General features: G+C 39.3%; 1 protein-coding gene across 11 annotated transcripts in view; it reads right to left on the bottom strand.

Moving 5' to 3' along the window:
• SEMA4D (semaphorin 4D) overlaps positions 1–17307 on the bottom strand; it is a 103601-nt gene that overhangs the window by 41056 nt on the left and 45238 nt on the right. For 10 of the 11 annotated variants that reach the window (XR_012621691.1, XM_074813066.1, XM_074813068.1 and 7 more), the window contains exon 2: positions 5777–5840. The exons of the other annotated variant lie outside the window; for it this stretch is intronic. The gene's annotated coding sequence lies outside the window, so the exon portion shown is untranslated. The remainder of the gene's footprint in view (positions 1–5776; positions 5841–17307) is intronic. 11 annotated transcript variants of the gene reach the window in all.

The following is a 17307-nucleotide window of genomic DNA, read 5'->3' as shown; positions in this document are numbered from 1 at the left end:
CTGAGGGATGCACACTTGGGGGACATTGGGGGTGTGAGAAAAGTACATTGTCTTCTGCAGCAGTGCACAGAGGGTGCTAGATTTACACTGTGCCATAGCCCAAGACACTAGTGTGACACTACTCAGGGACAGCCACAATCCAAGATAGCTGTAATGCCTAGAGGTTAGTCAGCATGAGGGCAAGGGAGGGTTACAAGATCCGTAGTAGATTTCAAGAGGAAAGGGGCAGCACTCAAGGAGGACAGAATTAAAAAAACAAGGGAAAGCTGCAGCAAGAATGTCTCTAAGGACAAGTGTGATGCTGACGGCATCTTTAGGAGGGAAGAGGCCCCAGGTTTAAGCAGGCAAAGGCTAGGAACCTCTGGGAAGTGCAGCCATCAATCTGCTACAAACACAAAAGTAACATGGTTGAGTAGAAGACAGACAAATACACTAGAAGCTTTTACACCTGCTTTATGAAATGATCACAGGCAAGGTTTAAAAAAATTTAAAATATCTTTTATTCCTACAAATCTTTTGTCTACAAAAACCCACACAAAACCACAACTTGCTCAAGCTGAATCTGTGACTTAATTTTTTAGATTTTTTTAGTTTTGGTAAGCACTTTAGATGAGATCCAACTGTTTGTAATGGATCATATAAGTCATTTTGGTTTTTAAGGCATCATACTTTCAGTTAAGCTTACTAAGCTTGTTTGTCTGTCTTGCATCCTTCCTGTTTATCATCATATACAAGCAATTCCATGTTTTGCTCTCCAACAAATTAAAAAATGCCCAGAGTTGCAAGGTATCACACAAACATATTCTGAGACAAATAGCTTTACTGGTAAGTATTCGGAGAGTGAACAGTAGCTCAATGATTAAGTTCAAGACAGTTTAGCAATTCTATTTTAATGGAAGTATAACAGGAAAAACAGCAGTTTTAAGAAAGATCTTTGAGCCGTTATTTCTACACACTGCTAATTCTTTTTTTTATGCCACCTTTTGTTACCGAGAAGACCCCACATAATAATCAATTCCCTGTTAACTCTTGATTTCTTTAAAAAAGAGAGACAGCCAGAACACCATTACTCGGTACCAGTCCCAACAATAAGGAATCATTTATGTACAATACCATACAGTAGAGATGTCTCCAGAGAAGACTTCCTGTAGATCTTCTGGACTTTAAAATAGGACTAGCAAACCTATGCCCTCATAAAGGCAAATCCTGAGTCTCCCTACAGACACAGTTACACTCCTAGCCTAGCTCACCTACTTCAGAAAATGCAAAATTATGACAAAATCTTAAACAAAAATCACATCACCTTCTGAAGAAGGCAAAAGGTCTGGCTGGGTAAGTTAGTGCCTACTTTGCTGTGTGGCCGGAGAATTGCTCTGGCCACACAAAGCAGAAATCTGTCATTTTATTCCCACTGTGCAGGTTTGCAAGACAGGCCCTTCTTCACACATCAATAAGTTTGGTTTGTGGGACAATTATTTGTCAATCTAAGGTAAAATTTTGCATGTTAAAAAAGGGAGTGAGACAGACTACAGTGAACATTACATGTCCAATTGTACAAGATCCACTTTGTTCTCATTCCTACTAGTTTAAATAGAGATGAAAATGCACTCAGGACTTTGTCCTTTAATTTATCCTTCAATTTAATTACTCTTCTCCTCCCACCCCCATGCTGAAAATTATCTGGGATAACTCCTTCACTGACATCCACTGGGAAGTCATCCATAATCTAATATGAACCTGTTTTTATATAATACAAGGGGTAGAAGGAGAAAAAAAACAGCACAGACAATGGCCTAATTTCCAGATTAGCTCAGTTCCATCAGTGTTCACTGGCTTTGATTAGATTTGAGTGCTTTGCATTTCTGAAACGTTAGGTCTCCTAATGCTTTAGGTTTTACTCCTAAAAATGAGACATAATTTGCTTGAAAACAAGAACATTTAAGAAGTATAGCAGAAAGAAACCTGAAATACTTCATTACGTAATTAAAATCTAATTAAAATGACCACAGGTCTACTTTTCAGTTTTCTGTTAAACTGCTGAAAATTTTCTGAGGTAAATTTAAACCAGTAATTTTAATTTAGATACTCTGATGATGATTTTAAATCGATGTATAATGATGAACTGAAGCAAAATAGTATGTACACTACTTGCATGAGTTTTCCATAATGCTTGTATTTATGGTGACTAAACTATAGAAAGAGAAACAATCAACAGAGCTCCTGTCAGTTTGGGAGAGCACAGCTGGAAGTTCAGAGCTGTGAACATTCCCACTGACTGTAATTTTAGTGCACAGGCAGAGAAACAGGAAGAAACAAGTTTCTGCTCTCTCAAAGGACAGAAAATCAAAACTGTTCAGGTTGCTTAAGTGCTAATAGTGCACATTAGCACAAATTAAGAAAGCAGGAAGTTGCAATGGCATGTCTTGACTGCTACAAAGATTGAAAAATATCTGTCCCTCACACCGCCTGTGTCAATGGGCAAAGAAACAATGCTCCAGTCCACCTTCTAGAACAAATCAAAATACTAGCCCTGCAATGAGAGAAGCTGAGAAACCAAAAATGGAAAGACAATTGCTATCTTTCTCATCCTCCAAGACCAGAAGCAAAACAAGCACAAAGAGGTATTTGTGAACATAAAATTTCCCCTTTCACAGATGTCAATTCAGCAACCCTTATCAGTACCAAATTAACTTCTTGATAAGTAATAAAATGCAATATCAAAACCCCAGAGGTCAGTGTTTTCTTCCCCAGACAGCATTGTAAAGCTGGATTCAAACGTGCATCTTGTGTGCATGACACTCGCACAAGGTATCTAAATTTAGGAATTTCGAAGTTAGAAAGTGCCCCATTTTGCAACTCTGGTTTTGAAATCTTTTTTTCTTCTAATAAATACTTAGTTGCATTGAGCAAATTCTGAATTCGGTTATTACAGAAATTTCTAAATGTATGTACCTTTATCTTCTCTATGAACATTAAAACCGTATGAGATTTTACTGACACACCTACAGTAGTCATCATTATAACTGGGGATCCTTGTAATTCCCAAGAAATTACCATTAACATCACAGAGTATCCAGTCTCTCCCTACAGAAAGCCAAACAGGCACTGGCCCTCCTGGCCTAATCCTGTCAACTCTCTTCTTGACTCCCCAGGCACACCAGGCGTCCACATCACTTTCCTCCCATTTTGTAATGCACTTTATTCTCCTCTCTAGGGCTATTTTTTCTTGCGATCCCCCACCTACTCCCCGTTTATGCTCCCATCTGTGCTGCTAGCACATCCTCCTCCCCAACACAAGCAGTGCACAGCTACAGGTGATGTAAGACCCAGAGAGGCTGCCAGACAAAAGACCACCTTTCTTTGGGCTAGAAGACCTTCTAATATATATACTTTCCTTCTCCACAAAACCCCTTTCACAGCACTTGCTGTCCAGGCACAGCAAATGACGGCGTCACAATAAGCAACAACTGACTGCAAGGCACCCTCCCTTCCCACCACCAGGAATAAAAAACCATGCAGGTTTCCCAGACAGCCTACCTTGCTATTTTTAGGTTTTAAAAGATCAAAAAATAATAATTATGCATTTGTAAAACTTTTAAGTTACCATGGTGAGGGATTTGAAAAGGGATATGTGGAGACAGGCAAATTTACAAGTGAATTGCTTCCTCCGGCAGAAAAGGGGGCGGGGTTAAAGGAGTCATCTGTCAGAGGGCACAAATTGCAAGTTCTCCCAAAATAACTTTCTTCAAAGGCTTTTGAAAGCTTTAACAGAATACAGACCTCCTTCAATGTCTACTGATGCCTGTTTGATAAAAGATTTTAAGACTTCATACATGAAAAAACAAACCCACTGAACTCCCACTGTGAGATTCTGCTTAAACCTGCTTTTTTTCAGTTTGCCCGAAGTTTTGTTTCCAAAAATAGAGGAAAAAGTAAGCAATGCTTGTATTTTAAGTAATCAAAATTACACAGTAAAAAGTGCACAATTTACCTTTGACAGCTGAGTTTTATTTACATAGTTTGTTTATTTTAGACTGGTAAGGACAGGCTGGATATATCCTTTGCTTTAGTTCTCACCCTTTCAAAAACCTCAAGCACAGTACCATTTTTAGACTGCCTCATGAAAAACATCATTTTTACAATCTTCTTATTATACAATATGCATGGACTCATTTTCTGCTGAGGTAAGTTAAAACGTGAAACTAGCAGACCAGTAGCCCTTTATGACTAACATAAATGTAAAAGCATGGGATTATTTACATTTCAATTTGTAACCAAAATACTTTGTAGTTGCTAGGTGCTTACAAATTAGATGAAGCTTTTTAAAATAATCTGATGTGGTCTTTACCTCCACCATAAAACTTGCTGGAGGAAGTACACTAGTGCTAAAAGAGGATAAAAATTCTGAGAAAACTGAAATTCCCAGTATTAGGCTGAAACCTTGTGTGAAGACAGAAATTTAATATTTTCCTGATTCTGAATATGCTATCAAGTAGTACTCTGGAAACTAATGCTTGAGCTTAAAGCAGAGAATATAATCTTCAGTGGAATACCTGAAGAAATCATTTCTTTTTTTTTTTTAACTCACATTCCTGTAGTTTTCTTTACTACTATGTGCTTTTTTTTTGTCCAAAGATTACAAGGCGGCAAAGTATTATGCCAAAAAAAAACCAAAACAAAAAACAAAAAGAGGCAAATATTACAAGACAAATAGTAGATTAAAATTCTTATTTTTCAGATTATTATGGGTGGATTGTTAGAAATATCATGTCAGCCTGTAATTCCAAAGAGTAATAGGAAAGACCAAATGGATTTGCTTCTGCTTGCTTTGACTTTCTTTACAAAACAGAAAGGTAACTCTGGCCTTGGACAAGTCAACCTCTGAGCTGTCAGAAGCCATAGGCACTGTCGTGGATCCTCAGCATGGCTGCATAAAAGCAATCTAAACAGAAATTATTAATGTAAAACTACATGGATGATCAGTGGGACCCAACCACAGCTGCAGTTCCAGCACCTTCTGCTAACTTAGATATTGAGCTATTCCAAATCCAGAATTAAAGAGCTGTACAGGGGAGAGATGTGTTTAAAAACACTTTCCTACCTCACTGGTTTCTCCCAGATATTGAACCTAGTTGTAACAGAGTCAGTGCTACAGTGAACACTGTTCCAGTGACCAAGAAGTAATGTTCCTGAAATTCTAAGTCAGTCTTCCCCTACCACTTAAACACACTCTCACAAAATTGCTCAGCTTCTTCCTCATTTCTTCTTGGGCTCATAGGACTGAGTCAGTCATTCGAAGTTATCTGAACATACCTACTAACAACTAATGGCACTTGCAAAAAAAAGTACCTGTGTCTAAATTAACAGGCACATGCGCTTTTAAAAAAAACTATCCTAAGTGTCTGGTGACACTTTCAAAGATTCAGATGTCTCTGAAAGCAAGCCCGGTAACCCCTCACACATAAAGTGCATAACACAAGGAGAGCTGCAATCCTGAACAGGACCTTTTAGTGGTAACTAAAGCACAAGTAAACATACAGTATGTTCCCAAGTGAAAAAAGTCGCTTTTCTGATAAGGTTCTTGAGAAGTATTCTGGTCTTGAAGTAAAACAAAGTAATAAATTGAGTATATCATTAAAACCTTATCTATGTTTTTCTGTATGAACTAAGATCCTAGTGTTCTTGCAGTGTATTTATTTGTTTTCCTAACAAAGACATTGTACCACAGCGCCCTGGCTGCAGGGGGGTGGGGTACCCCTAGCTACACTGTACGTACCTACTGCCCCTCGGAGCCTCCCGCACACCCCTGGAGATGGGGAGATGTCAGAAACACGTCCTTTCTGCAAAGAGATAAGAAACAGGGTTTCACATCATTACCACATAAAACCCGAAGGGCAAGTTTTGATACGGGAATTATAATAAAATCCTCCCCCAAAAGTTTGGCTTTTATGTTCTAGATTACCAGGCAGTCCGTTTCTGACAGAAACCAGAACAGACGCATTTGCATCCAACGAGCCAAGATTCCAACACTGCACTTAATACAAAACAACTATTAAGCAGTCCTGATAAAAAGCATGCACCACCAGCCTTTTTCAAACTCAGTTTCCTCCACCCCAAGCTGGCTGGTAACTACTCAGTACAAAATTATTTAGCATGTGCATTGCAGTAGCAAATATTGATCCTGGTAAAGGTCTGAGACCCCTCTCAGGCTGGTATGGGATGTATAAATAAAGCTCAGAAAGGCTAGACACCAGCCAGCCCCACAAACAATTACCTTTACTAAATCCATATAAAGCAGTTCCAACACCTTCCTGCATTACTGAACGACCGCATTATGCACAAGTCTAGAACAAGAATACCTGGATATTTACAACGAAACCTCACACATTCATATTTATTTTGGTGTAATCAAAGGAGAACAGTGGGCCACTCCAGAGCAATCACAACAAGGCAAATGATGCGTTTATCCCAACACTGTCCTAGATAACATACTTCTAAATATGAAGACTTATAATACTGTTAACATCAGCTTATTTAGCATATATACTTCCTGTTCACCCAACTGCTTTTTAGAAGGGTGTGTGCTACCTGAAGGGATAGTGTTTTATAAATGTGAGTCACCATGGATCTGATCTGGATCTCACTGAAGTCAACAGTAAGATGGTTCCCACAGATCCAAACGGGAAGAGGGTGCACGTAAAAAAAAAATCTCCATTGCACATCTGAAGGCTTAATTCTTGATCCAGAAGATTACAATGAAAGGCTCACAAGGCAGAAGGTCCCAAAAGAAACAGGCCAGACAAAATTACAAGAAACAGCTCAATACCGTAGGTCTCTAAGGAAAGGGAGAGCCTACACAGGGTCTTTTCTAAGGCACAGTGTCTGCCCTGTCCTTCAACAGTGCATGTTTTGGGGCTGCCAGTATGGTAGCAGGTATCAAACAGTACATCAGACTCACTTTTGCTTTTGCTTACAAAAAAGTATTTTCAAAATCTTTTGGATCTTTTGTGTTAGAGAGGGCAACCTAGTCTGACTCTCCCCATGATGTTTTTTCGACAAGATACACCATGGAAATCTGTAGCCCATCTATGCTATTATCTGCTGCGTATTTTTGACAAGCACTAGCAGGATATAACTGACTTGGTTTTGCTGTAAAAAGAAGAGTCTACCTTTCATTCTGCTGGAGAAAAAAGAGCAGGCAAACTGTGAATCATCCGACCAGTTATGAAGCTCTCTATGAACTAACTTACACCAGATCACCTCTATGGCTGTAGCTACTCAATATTTAAATGAAGAGCTAAAATTTACAAAAGATTGCTGCTTGCCACAAGAGGCCATCAATTGCCACAGTCACTATCACTAACTGGAGTTTTCAGATCCCAGTATGCTTACTGCTTGCGGACCAAAGGTCTAATCATCCATTTTAGCTGTAGGTACCTTAAGAGGAAAAGAAAATTCTCTTCTGTCTCTGCTGAGAAAGGACTTCCAGCAGCCTGTGGCTTGTACGAGCACTTTCATTATATCAAAGCACTTGCACCTAAATAGCTAGCTACAGTAGGTGTCAAACTGCTCACAAAAACCCTTGCAGCAAAATTAGCTGACACTCAGATAGCTCTCGAAACAGCCTGCCATGGAGATTTCCAGATCTCCACAAGTGGCCCCAGGGTTCTGAGTTAGGGTCAGAGGTCACTCAGCAAGGCGAGCAGGCGTCTGGAGCCCAGGCCAGCCCCTGGATCTCCATGGAGGTGGGGAGAAGCAGATGAGGCACAAGGACTTTGAAGCTGCAGCACCTCAGCTCAAGAACTTTGCTTCTAAGAGCAGTGTGTATCCCTCCTTGGCCTGCCCCTTGGGAAGGGGCCACTAACCACTGCTGTTTCTGGCAGAGAAGCCACAGACACGGGGCTGGGTGCAACAGAGGCTGGGCTCAGGTGAAGGGTGGTTTGCAAGTAGGGGCTGATTCTTCTCTTTTGATCACACCGCTGCTGGCTGCCTGTCTGGACACCACCTGTAGTCACGCTACACACATGAGTAACTACTCAGAGCTTGCCAAAAGCTATGACATAATTAAACCCTTTAATCCAACCAGGACTTGAGTATGAAATTAACATACACATAAGCGCTGCAGGTCTGCGTGCACACTTTGGGTCCTCTTGTTTGAATCAGGCCTCACAGGTAATCCTTCAAAGCAGGCACTGCAGGAGCTCCCTAACAAAACTTTATACGCTGTCAGGTTTTAAGAGTGAAAACCATATTTCAGTGTAAACTTAAGGGAAAAAAAACCCTGTTTCTTCTGGTAACAATTACTTAAGCTTAAGGGCAGGATACAGGAATAACAAAAAATTACACCACGAAAAGCTCATTATTTTGACAACTGTGACTAAGTCCTCAAAGATTAAAGAAAACACCTACCAGACTATAAATGAAAGGCAGCCTGGAATATATTATGTAGACTAGCAAGATAGTCACCTTAAGGAAATTTTTCATAAGAGAGCCACAATCCTTCATATATATGCGTTTGCATATATTTAATTTGAGTACTTTCTTCTAATCTGTCAAATTCCAAAGCACGTTAATGTATTACAAGGTACTTCTGGCTGTCACAGCCTACTTTTACTTAAAAAACCAAACCAAACAAACAAAACAACACATAACTTGTACTACTTCTTTCTGCATATCAATTACCATCCAGATCAGAAGCATTTCTTTAATCCTCTATTCAAGCATACACCTGCTGGAACCAGGTCCTAGGGATTCTAAATAAGAAGGAGAAAGGAAATAGAGAAGAAAAGAGCATATAAATGAATTTTAATTACTCAGAGAACTCTTTGGGAGACCATGAAGGCAAACTCTAAGTTTGGAAATGTTTGTAGTATTACAGCACTATTCACCAACCTTACCAAAATACAATTTCCAGTACCTTGATGATTGCAACTAGAGGTATATTTGCTATCTGTATCTCAAGTCAGCCACAACCTCTATGCGCTAGCTTTCTCAGAAAACTTATTTTAAATGCTTGTAAGGAAGCCACAGGTAAAGCTGACATATAGCTATGAATAACTAAGGCTGTGCACGCTGCCCACAGGCAGCACACTAAAAACATTCCTGTGAATACTATGTGTGGTTTTAGAGTTCTAAAATAATTATATGGAAAGGTAGGCTAGACTGCAAAATTCAACTGTGCACTTTGTTTAAATAATTGGGTATATGGCATATCAAAATAACTGTTGCTGACTGCAGCAATTTCTGTTAGCTCCCATCCTCTCACAATGTGATCAGTCACGATATCTGCTAGTCACCTGTGCAAGACATTGCAGGGGAAGAAAGTCAAGTAACAATCACACTACAGGATTTACAGAGCAAAGCCTCAAGTGTTTTTCCCCTCCCCACTTGTGAAGCTTCACTTTTCATAAAAACACCTTTATTTCACAGAACCATTTACTGGCCTATCAACATCCCCCCTACTTTTTCTAAACATTATGTTAAAGATAGGTTTGCCTTGGGCCTAACTTTATGTGCATGAGCCTGCAGCAGAGCCCCATGCTAAACGAGGAACAAAGCAGAAAAGTTCTGTTATGTCTCAAACAGTCATTTTAATTTAGCCCAAACTGGACTGGGAACTTCAGCTTTCAATTCCCTCATCACCCTGACACTCTTCAGATCTTGCAAGCACCCTCAAAAAAGCCAAGAACAACGTAGAGGCTATTACGGAGGCAGAAAGCCCCGGACTGCTATGAATCCCTCCTGTGTCCCAGTGACAAAATACAAATATCAAGTTTGAGCCAGCTACTGCTGAGAGTGGAGTTCCTCTGTTTTTAAGGATATTACAAGAAACTGTAAATAAGTAATCTAACTTCAACGAAACTGATGGCAGCATTCTTCAGGAAAGGATCTGAATGTATTTCACAGTTCTAATTTTCCTACAATTACAATAGTACACAAATATCAACACAATATTATTTTAATAAAATTTTAATCAAAAACATGGTAGTGGTTCTGAATCAAATTCCAGTAAAGACAGAGGGCACCAGCACTACAACTGTGTGAGACCAAGAGCCACAGAGCACTAGAGAAATGAAAGAAGAAACTGCACAAAGAAAATAGCCAATACCAGCGCTTTGGCCTCAGATTAAACTTTTGAAACCACCACTTTAGGGACACGTAAAATTTATATGTACTCACAACAGGGTGCATTTGCTAAGGGAAGCAAATGTTCTTTCAAAGGCAGCATTAGAATATTTTGGTCAATAAACAATGTAGTCTTTCAAGAACAGATATCATTGCGAGCATCCCCATGTTCAACATATTTTTACTTCTGCAAAGGCAGTACCAAAGGAGAAAATTACCTCTCCTCTCACCATACAAGCATCATCCCTTATTATCCTACAAGGTCTCCTCCTATCAGAAAAGGAACAATCCAGCAAATGATTTGCTGGTGCTAAAACCTGAACAAGAAAAAACAACAGATGAGCCTCCAAATCTTACTCTTAAGTATTCAATGAAAAACAACAGCAAGCAAAGTTTAAATTTTGCCTGTATTCTTGGTATATGTTCTTTAACAGAAGGAATGAAACACACTACAAGAAAAGCAAGAGTTAAAAAAAAAAAAAACAAAACAAAAAACCAACCAACAAAACCCAACAAAATGAAACATCAACAAAAAAACCCCACCACCAACCAGGAACTCTGTACTACAAACTTCACTTCACAGATGTGTCTTACCCAAAAGACTATCAGCTGGCAATTATGTGGAAACACCTCATAATATTAAAAAGAGAAGTGAATTAATGTCATGTATTTCCATATTCACTATGACAATACAGCAACCCAGAAAAGCTAAAGCTAAAATCAACATGCTGTATTACACCACATAATTTCTTAAAAGTTTGGATCACATCTTTTGTCACTTTCAGGTACATGTTTTATCACTTTTCAACTATTTATTACTTCAGCATTTCCTTTTTTTACTTTCTCCGATTCTTTACATAAACTGCACTTACCAGTGTTTACAGGTGATAGTCTGAATATATTCAGGAAAGTTATCTGAGATTACAAAACACCCAGGTGTTACTTCAGTGTTCTGTATTTAGCATTTTTCAATGCTCTCCTGCCTTTTTTTTTTTCCCCTCGATCTGCTCTTGCCCTGCGATATGCATGGCCTCTTCCAAAAAACGCAGACAATGAGAAGACGTGGAAGTGAGTCTTCACTGCACAAAGAACAGAGTATTTTACCATCACAATAGTGTAGAAGAACCCTGTTACTGAGTAACAGATTCACGTTTTCAAGACAGTTTAACAAATATGCCAGTTACTGACAGGTGCCAGCCTCTGAAGTTTCTTGACTCTCAGAGGAAGAAAATACAAAAGCCACCTTGTGCACACAGCAGAGGTTTTCAGTACCAAAACATCCTCAGCCAGTTTGCCCACTGTAAACACCCAACTTAAGTTGTACATACCCCTCCCTATTCACTGCTCAGGGGCACCTGAGAGAGAAGGCAAAATGCAAAACCAGCTTTTAAACAAACCTTTAAAGCACATCCAAATCACAGCCTTCCTTTTTTTTTTTTTTCCCCCCTAAAATGAATTAGAACTAGGTGGAAGAGGAGGAAAAGTAAGAGTAATTTTCATCTCAGCACACAAGATTAAAAAACAGCACTTCTCTAACCAGCATAGCAAAACATCTTGTAACTTAAAGAGAAGCCTTGGTAGAGGTTACCTGTCCGTCCCGAATAAAGGCTTCTGTGCTGAGGAACAGGCAACTTCAGTTCAAGGAATGAGAGTCAGCTCCCTGGTTGTGTAAGTCACAGCACAACCTCCCCGAGGGAGCTGCGTGAGGTTGCTGAAGTAGGGGATTTGAACCAAGTTATTCAAAACAGTGGAGAATAACAAAAACAAAACTCCACGTGTTTGGCTATATGAAATTCAGAAGTTGAACCTTGCAGCAGTATTTACTATTAAAAAACAATTATAACTCACAGGTGGAATTTACCCATTTTTTTGTAAAAACAAAACAAAACTGTTCATGTCCAAAAAAACCCAAAAAAAAGCTATAAAAAAGGATTTCCTCAAGCTTTACAAGTTATGTAAGTGCATCTCTGACTTATGAACACACATAAAATTTGTTGTGCTTCTGAATACCCTTATCTTACTGATCATGCATTACAACTCCCTTATCACACACCCCTTGAAAACTATCTTCCTCTCCTTCATGTCCAATTGCACAAAGTCATAATGTAATGAGAATGTCATTAGACTGGTTAGGATGATACTTCATATTATGTTAAAAACATGCCTTCTCAATAGCAAAACAAACAGAACAGATCACAGTAAATTCATACATTTCTGAAGCCTCCTGTATCACATTTCCAGTTTCATTTGGGACAAAGAACTACAACATCCAGCTCGCAAATGGCTCTGCGATAATAATTTTGAGGTTTCCATTTCAGATACAGCGAGGAGATGGCAAGAGTCGCTGCTCTCAGCACTTCACCTGATACTCCACGGAGCTGCTTCTGCTGCCCACTACACACAACCAGCTTTGCATTTGATGTGAATCATGCTGGCTAAACAGTAAGAGCTGTGCAACTTTTCATACATCAGGCATGTACATATGTTGAAGGTGGTGTGGTTAAAGCCCTCTCTTGAAATGCCAGGTTTATTTTTTTCCCTCGCTTAAGAAAAACACATATTGTATTTGTATGGCAGCTTCTTGAAGAATCACTATCAAGTTCTGTCAATTCTCTTTCATAAGTACTGAGTTGAAGGCACAGTGCCTCTATGCAGCTGCTGTTGGTTTTGTAAGCTCCTTTTTCTGCAGCAGATTTCAACAGTCACATTTCCATACAAGAGACAGACAGCAGCATTTTGAGTTATACAGAACAGCAACTCCTTCTTCCCCATCAACCAGTCGTGGAATGGAAGCTGCACCTGGAACCTTCTCAAATTAAAATCAGCCAAGTTTCCAAATTTATTTCCATGGAGAACCCGCTACAGGTTGAAGACTAACAACACAAAAAACCCACTTAAAACTGGTAATTTCCTTCAGGTCTGCTCATCCCCATATTAATGGAACAAATGTAGAAACATCTTATTTTTACCTTCCATTCCCATTCTTTGATATCTGACCTTCAGACTACAGATGTCAAGTTCTATTCCCAGGTACAGCATCAATTGCACCAAGCAGCAACGCTGTTTTCCCTTCACTGTTGAGCAGAGTTTGACATGCTTGGCTCTCACACCTGGCCTGTCACCAAGTCACTGGTGTTTTCCTCCTTCTCCTGAAGTATTCAACTTGTAGTATGTGGTAACCCATACTTCCATCCATAGTCTTATATAATTACAGCACATTCAGGCTTTATAGGTCCTAGACAGCAACTATGCACTGATAAAACTAGGATGTTCACATAATTTCTTAAGACACATATCAGAAATTCAGCAGCGTCCCAAGATGAATGGCTTAAAAATCATCCCCTGAATCCCCAAAATGGGACTGGAGGAAACAAGCTAGTAACTGCGCTCCCCCTTACAGTTACGAGGGGTCAAGCCTGCTTACTTAAGTTGTTCTGTCTACCTGCTACTTCTGGCCACTTCTGTGTCCCCGAGTCTCCACCCATCCCCACCTCCTAGCGCAAACTTGTGCCACTGTGCAACCAGTTAGGGAAGTCAACTTATCAACTTCCACAGCTTAAAACCTACTTTGGGGAGGGGAAGAGTCAGGGTGGTTTAAATCCATCCACACCTCTTTCACCAGCAGTGCTAGCTTGTAACAGACGAGATGTATGTGCAACACCATTAGAGACATTAAGTCTGAGCCTTCCTTGGGGAAAAAAAAAAAAAAAAGGAATGGGAAGTCCGGTAAATGCTACACTTACTCCTCCAAGTACTCCCAGCGTCACCTCAGGGCCAAAATAAGAAAAAGCAAGGAAGAGTTGGGGGATCCTCGCCTGAAAAAGAAAACCCTAAAAGACTGACGTTCTGTCTGGAATTAGGCCTGTGATGGACACGATGCAGCTCTCCCCTCTGATGCCGCACAGCACCCACCATGGGACAGAACCTTCTGCAGGACTCCTTGCTGGAAGAGATCTTGAAAAGACAGAAGTCAGAACCACCCAAGGGTAGGGCTATGTCCCCCAGTGTAAATGTTGCTCTCTTCCTGATGCAGCATCATTATGGAAATAATTTACTTTATTGTGCCAGTGGTGAGTAACAAACAACAGTTCCTTCTCGTCAGCTAAACCCAGGCCACAAGGGTGTTACCCTTACATTTACTTGCATATTCAAGATACTCAGCTGCCTCTGAAGGACTGGCAAAGAGCACGTACCCGTGGGACAACAGCATGTCTCAGCCAACCCCATGCAAATCAGGATAGACCAGGTTTAGGGTCAAAATCCAGAATTCACACCACACTGCAAAGGTCATTTTAAATACCAGAGATCTCGACAAGGAGATTAATCTCCAATACCAGACTGCAACTCATGTTTTCTTAGCAAACACCACAGAAATGCAGTAAAATAGCCTTAAAATTTAAGAAAACATCATTTTACTGTAAGAAACACACCTAATGCAAACAGCTTCAGTGGCAAGCATTTTAAAATGTTTAGGGTTTTGCTGTGTTAAGGTTATGATATCTCAGGAAAGAGTTCCCCTTTCTTCCCCCATGTTAAAACCTCTACAGCAGCCCTGGCATTTTTTGCTTAAAAAGTAAAACAACCATACTTCTGAAAAAAGCTGTAGTGCTTTTCACAGATAGCACAGGCACAGATTTTACTAATCATCATTACATTATTATACTGTTTCTCACTAACCTTCACTTTTTTTTTTAAACTAACCATGTACAGCCAGGGAGCTTCCGTAAGATATACAAAGAAATTATACATACCAGTAACTACGAAAAAGTTTGCAGAACAGAACTTGTTAAACATAGGTGTTTCCTTGCAGAATTTGGTTAGCAACAACTCAGCAATGACCAACTCGAGTTTGAAAAAAATCAGCTATGACTTTGGGAAAACTTAGACAAATGCAGTGATTTATCACATATTGCTACATCCACTGTGTGAGGTTGTAGAAAATCAATCATACCTGCTCCTGCCTCAATACAACCCTTGTGTTGATATTAACAATGCAAAGGTCATTTTGACCTTTAGGTAGTAACAGTATTGCTTTGTGGCCATGTTACTGCCTTCTGTACATTCAAAAACACAGGTGCAGATCTTTCAGTATAAGTACTTCAGATTTCACATCAAATTATGTGTGAGCATGTCAAGGAACAGGATTAACAGAAGCTTTGCTTGTAGAACATTCTCATGAGCATTACTGGGATTTTAACTCCTGCCAAGCCTAAAATGAGCTTTTTCTTATGCCAAATGAAATGTAGTAGAGTCATTATTACAATTGATAATTAACTTTTAAAAATCTTGTTTGCACTATCATTAAGGACATTATGAAAGAGAAAGATAGATGTGAAAGCTGCACACTACAGAGGTTCTGCCTTAAAGTGTCTTGACAAAACTGGTAATTACTCCAAGTTTCCAGCCCTTGAACACTAAACTTGAGGTTTTTAGTATTACAGAAAAGCAGAACTATAAAATGATATGAAAGCATTAGAAGCAAGGTAAGATTTATGTGCTTCCATCAAGGTTTACGGATCAACAGTGAAATACAAAGCCTTCCTCAGCAAAGCTGACCTCCAAATGCAGCAACAGCCATCCATGTCTTATCTCAAACCAGATATCCCCACCCCAGACCACTCTAAGCTTTCATATTTGGTGGAAAAATTGTGTTAAACTCAGCCATATGCAAAAATTAATCCCAGCCTACAGAGATATGTCAGAGAATATGATGGCAATTGATGTTACTTGTGAACCAGACTCTGTAGAGGTGCTCAAGCTGTTAGCTGCTTCCCTGTATCACTTTATAACCTACTGAGTTCAGCAGCTACAGGTATCACATCACCAAAAGGTATGCAAAGAAAAAGGAGAACATCCTTGAGACAGCTATACCCTCTTTCCTGCTGCATGACTCAGGACAGGCAGAGATAGGACTCAAGAAGATACTGTCATTGTCTATGAGCGTCATTCTGCATCATAAAATACCCTTCTCTTCCAAAGCATGCTTAATAGAGCAAGAAACAAACCAAAGTCCCCATACAGCCTGTAAAATAAATGGCCCATTTACATAAAAATCATCTTTCTATATTAACTGAAATCAATTAAACTTTTAAGTTCAAAGTTCTCTGTGAATATATTAATTTCCCAAATCTAAATTTCAATTGTTATGCAGTTCATTTGCTAAAAATTTGCTGGTTTGCCTTTTTTTTTTTTTTTAAATAGTGACAGATTGAACACAGTAAACAAAACTATTTTTACTAAGCATTAGTTTCCTTCTCTCCCTTAATGCTTCCCTCAGTTTTCTCTAATTGGAATATTAGCAAGAGTATGTAACAGCAGAGAAAAACCATGCCCCAGTATTAAAATGTGACCTTAGCTAGGTAATATTATTTACTTATGAACAGAGGAGCCTCTCACAGAGTCTTCTTTCTAAGCAAACTATGATTTAAACTTCTTTAAGTCTAGAAAATTTTTCCTTAGAAATTCAAAAACCACTAATTTTCAAGTTTCCTACAAGATATGCAGATTTGCATTGAGAATTAAGTCTACTAACAATCAGCTCGCTTTTCTTAAGTAGCTTTTGCAGGTCTCTTAGAAGTCACCCATGGTACCCAGAAGTATATAGACTACAAGCTGAATATCAGTACTCCAGATTAACAAGCATTTATTAGCCGTTTTGCTACTGCTCTTCTACAATTAAGGACTGAATGACAGTTCTGTCTCCTGTTAGTCTGTTTGCTGAGAATCCTCACTTATGGCAGATTTTAAATAGCAAGCTTCATCTAAGCTTCCTTGTTCTTAAAAGCTGCAGACATATTTCTGCTTGACAAAAACGCTTATCGTCTTTAACAACAGATTCACTGTTCAGCAATACATAGGAAACTGCGCTACAGTTTGCATGCAACGGCCTGAGAAGTTCACCAGCAAGGTCAGCTGATTGCACACCTCGAACTACAACACATGCTGCTCCTTACTGACCCCAAAAACTTCCATGACTTCCCTCTGAGAAAGCCCAAAACCAACAGTCATTCTGCAGAAAAAAAAATACAGGTACTCAATTAGCTATGCTCAAACAGCTCTCTATCTTTCTAACACGGTGGATATTGTGCGTTTTACTGTTACCTCTTTTGTTTTGAGCCATGGTGCTTTAAAAGTATCTGAATAGGTTACAGGTTTTTTTAATTCTAACATGCTTTGAAAGAG

This window comes from Strix aluco, chromosome Z (assembly GCF_031877795.1).
Source record: "Strix aluco isolate bStrAlu1 chromosome Z, bStrAlu1.hap1, whole genome shotgun sequence".
Classification (NCBI taxonomy): Eukaryota; Metazoa; Chordata; class Aves; order Strigiformes; family Strigidae; genus Strix; species Strix aluco.
Note: the sequence above shows the minus strand (reverse complement) of the source record. Positions and strands in the feature narration are given on the sequence as shown.